Source organism: Orycteropus afer, unplaced genomic scaffold (genome assembly GCF_000298275.1).
Source record: "Orycteropus afer afer isolate SDZICR_OR568_19922 unplaced genomic scaffold, OryAfe1.0 scaffold00001, whole genome shotgun sequence".
Lineage (NCBI taxonomy): Eukaryota > Metazoa > Chordata > Mammalia > Tubulidentata > Orycteropodidae > Orycteropus > Orycteropus afer.
The window spans coordinates 2186433-2199925 of record NW_006921588.1 but is presented as its reverse complement, the minus strand read 5'-3'; the positions used below and the strand labels follow the sequence as shown (position 1 = coordinate 2199925).

The window sequence follows — 13493 nt, the reverse complement described above, 5'->3', positions numbered from 1 at the left end:
CGTAGTGATACTGCCTCGGAAACCCAAGGAGGGGTCGCTATGAGTCGGGGCCGACTCGACGGCACATAACAACAACAACAACAACATTACTAAACTGAAGAATATATTTACACCAACTTATAAACTTCTCAGTAGTAGACCTAGACTTTGTCTTTGAATTTCCATGACCTAGGTCAGCATGCATACATAGATATCGAATCAATACAAATTGTATGAACAGAATTAAACAGAAGCTTGTATTAGAATACCTGTTATATTTACTTCCCTATTTGTCTCTCCTCTGGGGTTATATCTGAAAAAGAGCAGTGCTGTGTAAAAGAAATATTTCTCTTGGGTGAAAAATTATTCTGCCTCTTCTTTTTTGTGGTAATTTGTATTTTTCATGTTAAATCCTAGGTATACTTATTTCCATACAGAAACTGTGATATAAAATGAACCAAAGATGAGCGCTGCATACTGGAAACAATGTGTGTACATGTGTACATATCATATGAGTATGTGTGTGACTATGTGGATGTAAGTATGTGTATCACAAGGGGGTTACCTCTCAGGAACCAGGATATCTTTAGATATACTGATCATCACCCACATACCCCAGGAAAGATCTTTTTGTCCTACTGCCAGTTTTTGATTTTGTGATGGGTGTGAAATGACAAGATGCCTTTATAATTTTGTTTGCTGTCAATGTCCTTATGGGATTTGATGAATGTGTCAAACAGTAGAGTACATAGCACGCTTTAAGAAATAGAGCATTTGTTTCATGAGGTAAATGTTGATACTTTTTTTGATTCTATTAGGGGGACTTGTGGAACATTTCTGAAGGTGAAATGATTGTTTGGAGTCTGCTGAGCATATAATTTCCTAATCTTTCACTCCATATAAAGCTGAGTTAGAGCATGCCAAGATCCTCAAAGCATCGTACCCAAAAGAACAGCAGTGCACCTGCTCTCGAGTTGTATATGAGATTTGACATGGGTTAGAAGAAGCCAGGCACAGTGAAACAGAGTCCAATAGAACCACACTTATCCTTGGTTCTCAGAACTACTTATTTGTTCTTACTGAGATGGATATGGATATATGCTGATGCTGTCAAGCAGTAAAATATTTATAAAGTATTACAGAAACTAATTTAACAAAAGTGTCCCCATGGGTTAACAAAACTATGATGTGTTAACATACTTTAGAGATGGTTAAAAGTGACACTCAGGGGATTCCTGTCCAGGTGGAATATTATTTGCAAGAATTACCACCTCCTTTGTATGTCAGTCCTGTCAGGAAGTGAAGTCCACTATGTAGGTTCAATGCAAAGATTGAAGTTAAATAATGACTTAAGAAAGTTGAGGCAATAGAAGCTGTTATTACTTCAAATACTTCAAGTGGAAAGATGAAAAAGTGAAGACTGAGGAATTTGAATTTAGGTCTCTGGACAGGAGCCAACAGTGGCTTTAATCATGGAAGAATGTAGACTTTGACAAACAAGCAATACAGATAGGGTGGGGGAAGGAAAGATACACTGCACATTCTCTCTGTTTTGGACTCCAATCTCATCCTTGTGCTTGCTTTGGCAAAATTCAAGGATACTTGTGACAGTTAAGGTTGTGTGTCAACTTGGCTGGGCTGTGATTTTGAGTGGCTTGGCAACTGGATGTGTTTATTGCCCACAATGAGATTGGATGTGGTGTAATCAACTCCATGGTGGAATCTTCTGTGAGCAGCTAATCCATTGAAGGGGAGTTGCCTACAGAGTGTGGCCTGCTTCCATCATATATAGAAAAGACCCTGCATTTTGTTCGTGATTCATCATCTTCAGTTCCTGTGTTTGAAACAGTGGCCTGCCAGGTTGCCGGCTGATCTTGGGATTGTGTCCTTTTACCTACCAATCCTGGGTTCATCAGCCTCAGTAGCCAGTAGTTGCATGAGTCAGGAGAAGCCTCCAGCTAGTTCCAATGGGCCTGGAAGTCAGAGCTGAAACTCAAGTTTGAGGGGCCTCCACCCAGCCCCTACAACTGGCACTCTGAACTCAGACTTTTAGCCTAATCTTCCCTTAGAGCCAGCACTTTGAATTCAGACTTCCAGCCTCTTAAATTGTAAGGGAATAAATCTGTTGGCTAAAGTTTTTCACTTATGGTATTTCTGTTATAGCAGCACTAGAGAACTTAGACAATGTTGATAATATAATCTCTAAGAGTAAGCTCCTTTGAGTTCAAGACAGAGAATGGCAGATAACTTCTCTGAGAAGAGACAAAACAAAGAGAATAGAACCAACATGTTCTCTAATTCAAATGCAAAGTAATGAGAAACAAAACATTAAAAAAATCATCTCTACTAAAAAATAAAAATGAATTTTTCAACAGAGGAATAATTTAACAATTGAAAAATGAAAAAGAAGGAACTGGTGGGTCATCTAGTAGCAGTTTAGTACCTGTGAAGAACATGGTATTAAAGTGCATAGTGCCTCCATTACAGAAAGGGAATAAGAGCTAATAAATGGGTTGAATTAGTGTTGTGGGTATCATTCTCTCTCAAAGAGGGGCTCAAAAACATGCTATTGCCTGTCACAAAGAATTGAATGCTGTACAAGGAACTCTGAAGGAGCAAAGCTTACAAATTTTATGAAAAAAAATGTTGTGGAAGATGCCCCAAAGTAATCAATAATTAGAAAATTATAGTCAAATAGTTTAATGTTTTAATTTGCAAAATAATTAAGTACAAATGTGGTCAGGACTCTCAAAAAATACTTGAAATGGTAATATTAATTGTAGAATGAAGATAGATGAACTTCTGAACAAAAAATTCTGAAATGAAACACAAAGAGGTCAGTAGGAAATGTAAACAACTAGATGTACTGAATATAAATATACACTTGGAAATTTAAAACTCCTTTAACTTGTAAACACTGTGCCATAATTGATACAGGATAGAGGTAGTAAATTTAAAGGTAATATTGTGGCATTCTTCCTAGTATAAAGGTATATGAGTGTGTGTGTGTGTGTGTGTGTGTATACTTGCACACAGTGCACTGGTTTAGCTTTTGGCTACTAACAGAAAAGTTGGCTGTTTGAATGCACCAGCCACTGTGTAGGAGAAAGATGATGTCAATCTGCTTCCTAAAGATTTACTGTCTTGGAAACATCGGAGCAATTCTACTCTGTCCTATAGGGTCACTATGAGTCAGAATTGACTCAAGGGGAGTTTGTTGCTTTGTTTGTTATATTTGCATGTACAAATGAAGTAACATGAGGTGGGATTGAGGCTGTCAACATACAGACAATCTCAGTTGCAGGAAGAGGATATAGGAGAAATGTCAGGAAATTACCACTGAAGAGACAGGAGTTGAAAAAAAAGATGAGTTTTCAGATGAAAGTGCATGCCAACAACAGAGCAGTTAAAATCAATGAGCTAATTCTTTTTACACTGGGGCAAAACTGCAAAAAACAAGGACAAAAAGTCCATTTTATAATCTATCACAGTCATTGGCATCAACATGTACTAGAGAAATAGCTAGAAAGCACGGTTGAAAAATAAAAGTTTGTACCCATCCAAATTAGCATTCAATAGGGATAAAATATAAAGTTATTTTAATTACTTCAAAAACTAAGAGAGCTTGTTATACATAGAGGAGTACTGAAAAAAAAATTAAATAACATGTTTTCAAGGAGGAAAAAAGAACTCAAAGGGAATGCATGAAATGTAAGAAAGAAGTGAAAAAATGATTAATGGATACAAGATGAAGATTAATCCGCTATTAATAGTAAAAATTAACAAAATTATCTGTGTATAACAATAAGTAAGCCTAAAACTTTAGACAATAATAAAAAGATTGGGAGAATAGGAAGTAATGTAATAATAGTTAAAACTTTCTAAGGTCCACATCATTTTTAAATAGAGGTTAGAAAAAATGAATAACACCAAGGATTTTTTTTTATGTACTTTGATCTTTTTTTATTTTTTTTTTAATTTTAAGAGCTTGTTTCACATTCAATGTTACATGTACATTTAGTTTCATTCTCCATTCACTATGTCCAACCCTAACCCACTCTCCTGTCCTCCATACCCTGTAACCCTTCCCCTGAGTATCTCTTATTTATGACTCGTGTTTGTCCTGAATTTCCTCTATTTGAATGTTGGTGCTTTGGTGCCCCATGGTCTATTGCTCTAAGGGATGTATTACTATAGAGTAAACAGGTGCATCATCCTGGGTTGAGTGGTCTGCAAGTACATCTTCTTAACTATTAGGCTGAGAGCCAGCCCCTGGGGGTGAGTTTCATTCCAGGTGTAGGGTCATAGTATTGGGGGTCTCATCAGATTTCATCTGACCAGTATTTCTGGTCATTATTGAGTTTTTTGACTTTGTTCCACATTTTTCCTCTCACTCTTTCCAGGATCTCCAGATTCGATCCTTTCCTAAGTGGTTGGCATTGGCTGCCAGGCACCATCTAGTTCTTCTGGTCTCGAGGGCCATCCTGTTCCATGGCTGATTGCTTCCAACTGTCCTTTTTATTATTATTATTCATTCTTCTTTGCTTCTGATGATAGGAGACTGTTAGCTGCATCTTAGATGGCTGCTTGAAAGCATTTAAGACCCCAGTCACTACTCACCAATGTAGGATGTGGAACAAGACTTTTATGTATTTTGTTGTGCCAATTGAATCTGGTCTCCTCCAGTACTATGGTCCTCAGATGGTAGATCTATTGGCTATTTCTCCCATAGTGTCTGGGTGTCTGTGAGGGATTACTCTGTGTTTGTCTTCTATTGTTCGTGTGTGGATTGCAGGTATTTTGTATCACTGGCGCAAGATTAGCCTCAGCTGAATGTGTCCTTGGTCTAGCGTATACTTCTGTTCACTGAAACCCATCTGATCTCTCAGGTAGTTATGTGTTTATCTGTAGCTTGGTGTTTGGTGTTAATGGCAATGCAGTGTTGTGGACACATTGGTTGGTATTAGCATCTGTTGTCTATCTCTTATGTGCACAATTTGGTGTCTTCCCATTTTCTAATCTTATCATGGTGATAACAGATCCTTTCCATGTATCCCTCCCCCTACCCACATCAGCGTGTGGACCCCAACTAGCCCAAAATTAATTCCTTCCCTTCCCTCCCCATCCCGGTAACCTATAAAGCGAATTCCCTTTCCCAACCAAACCCTTCTTTGTCTTTTTACAGTAATGGGCTCATACAGTACTTATTTTTCTGTGATTCATTTATTTCACTTATCATAATGTCCTCCAGGCTCATCCACATTGTGAGATGATTCACATGTCCCTCATTGTTCTTTAATGTAGCATTGTATTCCATTGTGAGCATGTACCACAATTTGGGTTATCCACTCATCTGTTGATGGGCATTTAGGTTGTTTCCTTCTCTTTGCTATAGTGAATTGTGCTGCAATGAACATAGGTGTACATATGTCTGTTCATGCACTATCTCTCATCTCTTTAGGATATATTCTTAGTAATGGAATTGCTGGGTCAAATGGTACTTCTAGTTTCAGTTTTTTCTTTTAAGGAAACACCATACTGTTTGCCACAATGGTTGTACCATTTTACAAGACCACCAGCAGTGCACAAGAGTTCCAATCTCTCCACAACCTTGCCAGCATTTGTTATTTTCTGACCTGTTGTATTTTGCTATTATTGCTAGGGTGAGAAGATATTTTATTATTGCTTTGATTTGCATCTTTCTAATGATTAATGATCGCGAGCAATTTCTTATGTGTTTGTTGGTTGTCTGTGTATCTTCTTTGGTGAAGTGTCTATTCAAGTCTTTTGTCCATTTGTGAATTGGGTTATTTGTCTTTTTGGTGTTGAGGTGTATAAAAATCTATTTCTATAGATTTTAGAGATAAGCCCTTTATCAAATATGTCATAGGCAAATATTTTCTCCCAATCTGTGGGTTCTCATTTCACCTTTTGGTGAAATCTTTTGATGCACAGAATAATTTAATTTTTAATAGGTCCAAGTCATCTAGCTTCTCTTCTATCTCCTGCACATTCTAGGTTACACTTGATAATCTATTTATGCCATAAATTAGGGCTCCCATATTAGCCCCTATTTTATCTTTGATGAATTTTATAGTTTTATTGTAAATCAGCTTCTTGGACCACAATGCTATAAAATTAAAAATTAATAATAAGAAGAAAGTAGATTGCCCCATCTTCCTTCCGAGGAGTGGCTGGTGGGTTTGAACCTCCAGCCTTCTGGTTAGTAGTCAAGTGCCTTAGCCACTATGCTACCAGAGCTCCCTAAGAGAATGTAAACAAGTCCAAATATATCATAATCATAATTATTGTAAATGGACTAAAATTGCAAGTTAAAAAAATTACATTATCATTAAAAATTTAAGGACATGTTGAAATAGATGTAACATTGATATTAAATTAAATAGAGTTGATGACCAATAAGGAGCTCTAGCATAGTGGCTAAGACACTTGCCTGCTAACCAGACGGCTGGCGGTTCAAACCCACCAGCCACTCCTCGGAAGGAAGGTTGGGCAATCCTACTTCCGTAGTGATACTGCCTCGGAAACCCAAGGAGGGGTCGCTATGAGTCGGGTTTGACTCGACGGCACATAACAACAACAACAACAACAAGTGGCACAGTGGTTAAAAAGTGTTCAGGTACTCACTAAAAGGTTGGCAGTTTGAACCCACCAGCTGCTCCATGGGAGAAATATGCGGCAGGCTGCCCTCAAAAAGATTACACCCTTAGAAACTTAATGAGACAGTTCTAATCTGTCCTTAAAGGGTTGCTATGAGTCAGAATCAACTCAATGACAGTGGGTTTGGTTTTGGTTTTATGACCAATGGGCATACAAAAAAGATAACCAGGGATAGTTCCAAACAAGCTACAGTGCATGGGACAGCTCTCCATACAAAGAATTCCATGACTCAAAATGTTAATAAGGCCAGAATTGGGGAATTTCTGGTATAGAGCAAGTGATGCATAAAAATATGCATTCAGAGTGGTTATATCAATGAAAGCTGACAAATCTACACCATTTGAAATTGGAATTTGGAGGTTTACTTGCAATGCATATTGCTATTACTAATCAAAACATTTACTACTTTTCCATGTAAAAATTTTGTTGATAATAGCAAGGGTAACAGGTGTCTGTTTCCTTGTCAAACAAGTGAAACCAGTATTTCTTATCTTTCATAGGAAAAAGGTGAGACACGTACTCATCCCTCTTGATTGTTTAGTGGCAAAACTTGATAATATTAACGATTTAGAATTGTCCATCATAGATGGTTAAGACAGATAGTGTTTTCTTTTGTTTGACTAGGAAGTGACAGTTGTAGCAAGAACTGACTCTATCATATCTGCTCAAGGCAGTTAAACATGATATACTATAATTGAAAAGAAGTAGCTAGAGTTTTATTTTCAGAGGGTAGAAGCATCTAGTTACCATAGAGATGATTTTTTTTTTTTTTTTTTAATTTGGCCATGTCTTAAATCATTGGTAAAAACGGACAGGCCACTTTTAAAATCTTAGAGAAACACAGTGGTTATGAGTGAAAATAGTATTCTTTTATCCAAAATATATTCATAATGAGGGTGATGATATCATCTACAAATAAATAGCAAAAATTCTAATTTCATTGGCTATTTAAATCCTGTGCCCAATATATCTTATAATCAATGCCTACAGCATTTGACATGAACAGAATGATTAAATTGTCAACACAATTTGTTTTATTGTGTGTGTGTGTGTGTGATCTCTTTCTTTATTGGTAGAGTTAAGCATGTGGCTTTTGTGTGCCATTGAGTCAATTCTGGCTCATAATGACTCAACAGTGACCCTGTGGGACAGAATATAACTGCCCTGTAGCGTTGCCTAGGCTGTAATCATTACAGGAGAAGTTTGCAAGGTCTTTTCTTTCATGACGCTGCTAGTGGGTTCAAATCACCAACCGTCTGATTAGCAGCTGAGTGCTTAACCATTGCACCACCAGGGCTGTGTAGAGTTAAACATAATGTTTTGTACCAAGGGATTCAGTTTTATATTTCCTTATGTATTTCAGATAGCACAGTATCAAGAGCAAACGTAAATAATTGGTAGACACAATAGACCTATGTTTATTTTAGTATTTGTACAAATTCTGGGAATAGTGTTTTCTGATGATTTTATAAATAATACACCAAGTAATATAGAAAGATGTATAAAACAAAATGTACACCTAACTATCTATTCTCTCCTGTAGCATATGATTCATAGTTTATATCAAGAAACAAATAATACAAGGTATTGGATTGTTCTACCTTATTATAGAAAACACCATTGCAGCTGAATGAAATTGAAAACCATGCATCTTGTGGCATGTTTTGTTAGGCAAACATAAGGAATTTAGTGAAAAAGAATCGTAATTTGTTGCCTCAAGTAGCAGACATCATAGGTTGTAAAATTGCTATGCAAACATAGAGCTTTAAGCCTTGTAGATTTACTGTGGAAATATGAAGCAACAAAAAGACAGAAAACTATGCTGTGCACGCATTTAGATTTTGTCAGTTAGCAAGGAATACATTAAGAATTCCCTTGAATTCCATAGTTTAAACCATCCTTTTCTTTTTCTGAATGCTAGGCTATTAGTCGACTGCAGCTATACTATATATGCTATGTTAAGCCATTCATTACCTGCTTAGAAAATATCTGAAGAAATAAATGCTTTCAGGGAATCCTGATGCTGACATATAATTCATGCAGGGAAATGGTCTAAATATAGTTTTAGGATCATGGAAAAGGTGTGCCATGTTTCTGCCTGTGAATTTGAGAGGTTAAATACACCAATAAAGCCACCTTAAGAAGACTCAGAGCATTGTTTCCAGATTTTCAATTCTATGCACTAAGTAATATTGCTGTACTTAACATTTTATGAAATATAACTAATGAAGACTGCTAATGTGCGAGCTACTTTGTCCAAGACAAACAACCATTGTTTGTTATTTTAGCCATGACAATTACTTACATAGTGAATTGCCCATCTGCACTAGCTTGGAATAGGAGCAATGCAAATGTCACATTTGGACTGATGTTATCATTTTATGAGTTTTTCAGCAAACCATTCATAAAATTCATTTTGTGGTTAATCTCAGTTTCCTGAACATTTTTTTTATAGAAAAGGCACTTTCACATCTCCGTTACATTGTACCTAAGAGTGAGTTTGACCTTACACAACTAAGGACCTAATGGTCACATTATCAGCTCTATATGCAACAGGGGTCAAGCAATGAATTGCATGCTACGCATAGCACAACAGGCATCTTTCCAAATCCCTGGTGCTGCTCTCTTCATGTTGAGAGAAAGGATTCTCAGAAAAAAAGAGGCCAACATATGCTCTAATTTAAGAATTCCAAGAAATCCAGTTAGATTCACTATTTATAGACTAACCAATGAGAAAATTGTTATATTGAACTGAAAACCTAATTTTTCTTTATGCATATCTTATCTATTCATTATGATTTATGTTCAGAGTAGACAAATCTATAAAGACAAAATGTATGTTAACAGTTGCTTAGGGCTGTGGGTGATGGGAACTGATGAGGACTGATAGCTAAATGGCACAGGGTTTCTAAAAATGTTCCAAAATTGATTCTGGTGATAGTTGCACAACTCTGTGACTTTACTAAAAAAGACAGATTGTACATTTTAAATGGGTGAATTGTATGTTATGTGAATTATGCCTCCATAAAATTGGTACAAAAATAAGTCCTTTTTCCAGCCATGTTGCTATAAGTATTATTTCATCTAGTAAGAAGTATAATTAATATTTGTTGAGTGCTTAATATATTTCAACCAGTGTTCTAGATGCAATATATGTATTTATCCTTCCTAACAAACCTATGGTGTCAGTATTATTATTACTACAATTTTATTGATGAGGACACTCATTAAAGAGAAATAAAATAATTTGGCCAAAGACATACAACTAAATTAGTTGGCTTCTCAGTGAAAAGTTGCAAATTCAATGAAATGGGAATGCCATAGTGATGCTAGTCCTTACACACATATCTTGATCTTTAGCAATCCTCTAAAACACTGAACAAGAGTTCTTGTATATTCCAACTTTTTCCAGGTTATGTGCATTCATTTAAATATTTCAGGGAGCATGTCTTTAAATTGTAAAATTGATGCATTAAAAAATCACACTTTAGAGTTCCAGTAAGATGGTGGAATAGGCAGAAAGACTCTACAGACCCTCTTCAACAAAGAAAAGGGGAACCAATTAACCCAGAAACAGAAGATAATCCTGGAGCACTGAGCTTTGAAGGGGAGGATATAGAAGTGGACTAAACTCCAACTAGTAGAAGAACCTGCATGAAAACACCGAAAAAGGAGACACATGGAGCTGCGGTTGGTCAGTCATCCTGACGGCATGGACAGCTTGGATATTGTTGAGTGGTATTAGGACCTAAGAATTAACCTAAAAATTGTCCCTGCTAGCCAGGGGCTGCATGGAGGACTGTACTGGTGGCTGATGAATAAATAGGGAAGGAATGAAGAGGAAGGTGGGCTGAGCTATGAACTTTTGCCTGTCCAGAGGGCACAGCCATTTTGAATGTTTACAAGTGGTTGGACCATTTTGAATATTTAAAGCAATAACATTCTCCCAGATTCCAGGGACATAAGAGTAGGCTCTACTTGTCAGGAACTACAGAAATATTCTGGACACTAACAATTGGAAAAGCGTATATTTCCCTTGTTACTCTTATACCCTACACCCTCTTGGTGAACAGAGGTGAGGCTATCCATCACTCACACCCATGTTCTGGACCAGCAGGAATTCCATCCCAGTCTGTGTGCTCAGAGGGAACCTGGGTGCCCTGCCTGCCCTGCCCAGATTTTTTCCCCCTTTATTTTAGTTTGTTTGTTATTATTATTATTTATTCTTCCCTTCCCAGGTTCTAGTTTTCAGCTTTTTCTCTCTTCCCTGTTCCTAGTTCCTATTTTTTTCTTTCATGTGGTTAAGCCAATTCTTTGTTTTCCTTTTTGCATTTTTCCCATTTTTCTATTCATTATTTTCCTACTCTACCTTGTTTCTCTTATTGCCCTCTCTCCAGGCATTTTCTTCCCTTTTTTCTTTTTTGATGATTGTTCCTATGTGTTTATGTGGTATGTTTTTGTCCACTTGCTTTTACTGTTTTGATGGTTTTTTGATTGTTGTTTTTATCTAACTGAGTGGGAGACAGTAACAGTGCCCATATGACACAACTACACCCACACCTCCTGCAGCTTCACTTACTGAGTGAGAGCCAACACTTCCATCTCCACCAACTGCCTGATAAACCAAGAAAAACCTGACTCACCCTTGACTGCCCTTCACACTTAACAGAGTTCTAAACACAAAAAATTCACAATGTCTTAGAGACCACAGACCATCACAGTCCACACAAAGAAGCAAGATAAAGTGGTAGAAACAAGGGAGCAGCATACAGACCCAGAACACATCCCTGGAGAAAAGCAACATTGGAACTCCCTGATAAGGAATTCAGAAGAATTACATTTAGGTATTGTCAAAGGACTGAGAGACAGATCAAGGAAAACACTGAAAAAATTAAGGAAAACCCAGAAAAAACCCTACAACAATTTAAGAAGAAAATACAAGAAGAAAATGACAAAATAAATGAAAAATTAGAAATAATATAAAATCTACAGATAGAAATCTAGAAGATTAATACTCAATTTTCAGAAATAGATAACACATTGAAAGGGCAAAGAGTAGACCTGAATCAATGGAAGATAAAATTAATGAGATTGAAGACAAATACCTGAATACTTCTTTGGAAAGGGATTGTTCTGGTTATGCAGTGCTGCTCTGACAAAAATATACCACAAATGTGCTGGTCTTCACAAACAAGAGTTTATTCTCTCACAGTTTGGAGGCTTTAAGTCCAAGTTCAAAGTGGTAGCCTCTAGGGGCTGGGTGAAAGCCCCTCAGCCTTGGGGTCCTGCTCTGCCTCCAGCTCCTGGCCCACTGAAGCTAGAGGTGTTTCTTCTCCCAGATAGCTGTTGGCTGCTGAGGCTGACAAATCCAGGGTTGACAAGTAAAAAGGCACAGTCCCCATGTTACCAAACCACACAGCAGGGCATTATTTTAGGTCTATTGTAAGTCCAAAGGTCAGCAGAGAATGGCAAGCTGCTGAACAATGACATGGCTACATGCAGAGTCCAAGCATGCCATAAGTTAAAGACCATTCCCAAAGCTGCTTCTTATATATGGGAAGCAGACCACATACCCAAAGGCAGCTACTCAGCTGCTTGTGGCAGATCCCACCATGGAGCTGATTGCCAGTTTTATCATGGGGAATAACTACCACCAGCTGTCCAGCCACTCAACCAGGCCCAGACAAGTTGGCATACAAATTGAACTATCACAGGTATCAATCAGAAAAAAATATCAAAACAAAATGAAGAAAGCCTGAGGTTCATGTGGGATACTAGCAAAAGAAATAACCTACATGCCATTGGAATTCCAGAACAGAAAAAGGAAAAGAAAACCACTGAGAAAATTGTCAAAGATTTGTTGGAAGGGAACTTCCTTGATATGATGAAAGATGAGAATAAATCAATTCAGGAAGTCCAATGAACCATAAATTGGATAGACCCCAAAAGAAAATCACCAAGACATATCATCATCATACTCACCAAAACCAAAGACAAAGAAAGAATACTGAAAGAGGCACAGGAAAAATGAAAAGTTACTTACAAAGGACAACCAACCAGCTCCAATTTCTCAGCAGAAGCATGTAAGTGAGAAGGCAATGGACTAGTATATATAAAACACTGAAAGAGAAAAAAAATTCAACCTAAAATTATATACCCAGCAAAACTGTCCCTCAAAAAATCATGGTGAAATTAGGAGATTTCCAGATAGGCAGAAATTAGGGGAATTTGTTAAAACCAGGTCAATCTTACAGGAGATACTAAAGGGAGTTTTTTAAACAGAGGATCAATAATAATAGCAAAAAACAATTGACCATTAATACACAAGATGACATAACCCAGAAACCAACACAGGTATGGACATATCCAAAGTAAAATAAGCTTAGGAGATTGGAAACAGGGAACCAGAGACATAAATTGGCAAATGAGGACAACTACAAACCAAGAAGAGGAGGGAAATAGTGTAGTTACAGAACTAAATGGTGAGGAAGTCAAGATAGTTGCAAGATTGAATGGATTGTTCTAAACACAAGGATAAAATTATACATCACAGGGTAACCTCAAAGAAAAATTATAAACCTTCACATAATAATAAAAAGAGAACAAGCAGAAATATTAGAGCGAAAAAAATCTCACTGCTGTCAAGTAGGATTCGACACATAATGACCCTTCCTTGGATTTTTGAGGTAGTATCACTATGGAAGAAGATCTCCCAACCTTCCTTCCAAGGAGTGCATGGTGGGTTTGAACTGCCAGCCTTCTGGTCAGCAGTCAAATGCCTTAGGCACTACACCACTAGAGCTCCCAACCAGCACAAATACTTAGCAAATGCT

The 13493-nt window shown here is 37.2% G+C and overlaps 1 pseudogene; it reads right to left on the bottom strand.

Moving 5' to 3' along the window:
• Positions 1–3399: 3399 nt before the first annotated feature.
• The window catches only part of LOC103204494, a 28109-nt pseudogene continuing 18015 nt past the window's right edge, over positions 3400–13493 (bottom strand).